The following is a 5000-nucleotide window of genomic DNA, read 5'->3' as shown; positions in this document are numbered from 1 at the left end:
AGAGAGAGAGAGAGAGAGAGAGAGAGGAAGAGAGAAAGAGAGAGAGAGAGAGAGAGAGAGAGAGAGAGAGAGAGAGAGAGAAAGAGAGGAAGGGAGAGAGAGAAAGAGAGCCGATTTGCTCCCTGCGAGAAATTCTGAAAAATCTAATCCCAAAGTTTGCAGCCGTGAGCTCGCGCGGCTTCCGGTAAACGAGCGAGCGAAATAGAATGATGATGGTGATCACGATAACGACCGAACGACTGGCCGGAGGGACAAGGCGGATGGGGTTCCCGGAACGATGTGTTGGGGGGATTTCGGTGCTTGAAAGGCGGTAAGGGCTTGTTTCGCTTGGCACGCTGTTGCCTCATTATCGATAGGATTTGACTGGAGTTGCTTACACGTAAACACATATAGATATCTGTATACATACATGCATACATACACAAATGTATATACATGTGTATATATATATATATATATATATATATATATATATATATATATGCGCGCGCGCACACACACACACACACACACACACACACACACACACACACACACACACACACACACACATATATATATATATATATATATATATATATATATGTGTGTGTGTGTGTGTGTGTGTGTGTGTGTGTGTGTGTGTGTGTGTATCAACCTCTTTGAACGTATACCTTCCACAGAATTTCTTGAGAAGGGAAGACCTGCATCCTGTACACCATAAACACCACTGATTCTGTTCCCACCATAAAGAGGGACGGAAAGTATCTTAGGAGCATGACAAGCAAGGGTTATGGCGGGTCAAGGTTGCATGACAATATGTTGTATTTCACTGTCAAACTGTTGAAATTATGGCTATTGTTGTTGCATCAAATAATATTGGAAGATCTGCATTTCACCGGATCTTATTCTCGTATGGATATCTTTTTTTCATACACACACACACACACACACACACACATTTATATATATATATATATATATATATATATATATATATATATATATATATGTATACACACACACACACACACACACACACACACACACATATATATATATATATATATATATATATATATATATATATATATATATATATATATATATATATACATACACATGTATGTATGTATATATTGTGAGTTTTTTTTATTTTTATATTAAAATTGCAGCACCAATATTAACATTAAAAAACTACAATACCCTATCTCGATGTTGTAGTTCTTCGTTTTGTCTCAATTTTGAATAATAAAAAAAACCTTTCTCTAAAAATACAAGTATTTCACTTTCGCATTAAAGAATAAAAGAATCCCAAATTTAATGTTTCTCGTCCATCTTGGGGTAACCTGTCCGTATACAATATAACATTTATATTTCTCGTATGGTCAGCTTCATTATGAATAAGATTGAACATTCACCTGACCATCTGTCCATTCATATATTTACCTTCCTAATTACACATTCCATCATCTCAGGACCACACTAATTACCTCTTAGTCGAGTTAATTATCCAAGCATCAGCGCCTATTTGTATATCTATAATCATCTCTATTTCAGTTAGTATTTGTGTTTCTAGATATCAATACATCCTACAGAGTGTATGCATTAATATGGAATTTGTTTGTTTTACATGTGTATATATATCCCTCTATATAGTTGTGTGTAGTTATGTATGTATGTCTGTTCAGCTTTCTTCTTACATGTGTATCTAATTGTGATCTCTCATATGCGTGTATGTAACTGAATTTATATGGATTTTTGTTTCTGTATGTATGTCTATGTGTATCTATGTGTCTATTTATTTGTTATGTGTATCTATAGCATGCCTACTTATTTCATTATGTTCTGTTTATTCCTCTCTCTTTCTCTCTTTCCCTCTCCATCTCTCTCTCTCTCTCTCTCTCTCTCTCTCTCTCTCTCTCTCTCTCTCTCTCTCTCTCTCTCTCTCCCTCTTTCTCTCTCTCTCTCTCTCTCTCTCATATCATCTTCCCCTCCCTCCCTCCCTCCTTCTCTCTCTCCCTCTCTCTATCTATCTATCTATCTCTCATGCTTGTGTGCATATGTGTATTAGCAAATTATTTCCTCATTAAGTATATCTTTACGGTGTCTTAAAATGCATTATTCTTATATGAGGCCCATTAACCAAGATGTGTCCGAATCAATGCCATGTAATTAACTAGAAAATGATAACTAACAGATTAGAGCAAACTATTTACATCTATGTAATTAACTAGAAAATAACCAGAGCTAATGATTTATATGTATGTTTGGCGCATAATGATAACTAACAGATAACCAGAGCATATTTACATATATGTAATTAAATAGAAAATAATCAGAGCTAATGATTTACATTTACGTCTTTTGCGCTTCTGGTCCAAAGCCCGATATTTCAAGGCGAGGCGCGGGCGGTCGCCTCGATCTGCTACCATCACGCCCTCATCGAACCCATTGTCGGGCGTGACCTTCCGGCGGAGGTCAAGGCTGCGGCGCCGGGTAATGGCGGGTAATAAGGCGCCCTCGGGATCACGGCTCGAGCTCGGCGCCCCTCGTGCTCTACCTGGGACGCCCACCGCCTTTCGACCGCTGTTGATAAGGGGCGGCGGGCGGGCGGGTGGGCGGAGTAGGGTCGCACGCCCACGGTTTTTGGCTTCGGGGGCGGGCGGAGGGGGGAGTTCATGTGGGATTTTGAGTGTGTGATACACGATGAATATTGAAGTAGTACATGATAAAGAATTGTGTGCATATGTAATTATCATGTATCTATCTATTTATCTATCTATTAAATATATATGTATATAAATATGTACGTATATGTGTGTGTACATATATACATATATACATACACACACACACACACACACACACACACACATATATATATATATATATATATATATATATATATATATATATGTGTGTGTGTGTGTGTGTGTGTGTGTGTGTGTGTGTGTGTGTGTATATATATATTTTTTTTTTTCTTTTTTTTCTTTTTTTTTCAGCTATTGCAAGAATAAAATAATCTCTTTTCCGTTGATTTCTTCAGCAGCTGCTCGTAGAAGTCCACGCCACAGAATTCTCCAACACTCACCGTTCTTGGAGAAGGAAATGCCACCGCGGGGATAGACACACCGTGTGTAATCATTTTACTTTGTATTTTGTGTGCGTGGATACCGAAAGAAAACCTTGACGTATTTTCTCATTTCTATTTATGTTCAGTGATTAATGCTTATATCTTTAGAACGATCTTGCAAGAATACAGGCCCAGTTCATATACATATATATCTAAATCTATCTATCTATCTATTTATCTATCTATCTATCTATCTATCTCTGTCTATCTATCTGTCTATCTATCTATCTATCTATCTGTCTGTCTGCCTGTCTATCTATCTATCTATCTGTCTTTCTATCTATCTATCTATCTATCTATCTATCTATCTATCTATCTATCTATCTATATACATACTTATTCTTACATATCCAAATCCGTCATCAGCATTAACAGCAATACCAACAGAAGCAACAATAACATAATCAGTATAAAATAATTTCTTAAAGTACATTCCATGATTTTGGTCTCGTGTTGATTACAGAGATATGACCTTGGTACTGGGTGTTTTTCCCTTTTCTTTTGCAGTGGAAACTCAGCTCGTGTGAAACTGGTATTTATCGCTGGTCTTCTCTGGGCTGTAGCCTTGGCCACTCGGTGCTGGGAAGTGAGAGAGGAAGAAATGATCAGGCTGTGTTTTTCTTCGTTCGTTTCTTTGTTTTCCTTCTTTCTCTTTCTTCTCTCTGCCTGTCTATTTCTCTCTCTCTGTCCCTTTCATTCTCTTTTTCTTTCTTCTGTATATATCTGTCTATTTTTCTATATGTCTCTCCCTACTCCCTTTTAATGCTTCCCTTTGCTCCTCTCTCTATCTTTCTTCCTCACTTCCTCCCCCTTCTCCCTCCCTCTATCCCCCTCTTGCATCCCTTCTCCCTCTCTCTCACCCCTACCTCTCTTTCCCTCTCCCTCCTCCCCCTCTCTCTCCCCCTACCTCTCTTTCCCTCTCCCTCCTCCCTCCTCTCTTTCCCTCTCCCTCCTCCCTCTCTCTCTCCCCTACCTCTCTTCCCTCTCCCTCCTCCCTCTCTCTCTCCCCCTTCCTCTCTTTCCCTCTCCCTCCTCCCTCTCTCTCTTTCCCTCTCCCTCCTCCCTCTCTCTCCCCCTACTTCTCTTTCCCTCTCCCTCCTACCTCTCTTTCCCTCCCTTCCTCCCACTCTCTCTCCCTACCTATCTTTCCCTCTCCCACCTCCCTCTCTCTCTCTCCCTACCTCTCTTTCCCTCTCCCTCCTCTCTCTCTCTCTCTCCCTCCTCCCACTCTCTCTCCCTACCTCTCTTTCCCTCTCCCTCCTCCCCTCCTCTCTCTCTCTCTTCCTCTCTTCCCTCTCCCTCCTCCCTCTCTTTCCCCCCTACCTCTCTTTCCCTCTCCCTCCTCCCTCTCTTTCTCCCCCTACCTCCCTTTCCCTCTCCCTCCTCCCTCTCTCTCTCCCCCTACCTTTCTTTCCCTCTCCTCCTCCCTCTCTTTCCCTCCCTCCTCCCTCTCTCTCTCTCCCTACTCTCTCTCTTCCCCTACCTCTCTTTCCTCTCCTCCTCCCCTCCTCTCTCTCTCTTTCCCTCTCTCTCTCCCTCCTCCTCTCTCTCCCCCTACCTCTCTTTCCCTCTCCCTCCTCCCTCTCTTTCCCTCTCCCTCCTACCTCTCTCTCTCTCCCCCTACCTCTCTCTCTTCCCCTACCTCTCTTTCCCTCTTTCCTCCCCTCCTCTCTCTCTCTCTTTCCCTCTCTCTCTCCCTCCTCCCTCTCTCTCTCCCCCCTACCTCTCTTTCCCTCTCTCTTTCCCTCTCCCTCCTCCCTACTCTCTCCCCCTACCTCTCTTTCCCTCTCCCTCCTCCCTCTCTCTCTCTCTCTCTCTTTATCCTTCCCCCATACCAAAGGAACCACAGACGCGGTACACAGAACACAAGACCACAAATCACAAG

The sequence above is a fragment of the Penaeus vannamei genome, chromosome 23 (assembly GCF_042767895.1).
Source record: "Penaeus vannamei isolate JL-2024 chromosome 23, ASM4276789v1, whole genome shotgun sequence".
In the NCBI taxonomy this organism is placed as follows: Eukaryota; Metazoa; Arthropoda; class Malacostraca; order Decapoda; family Penaeidae; genus Penaeus; species Penaeus vannamei.
The sequence above is the reverse complement of the archived record's forward strand: the minus strand, read 5'-3'. Positions refer to the sequence as shown.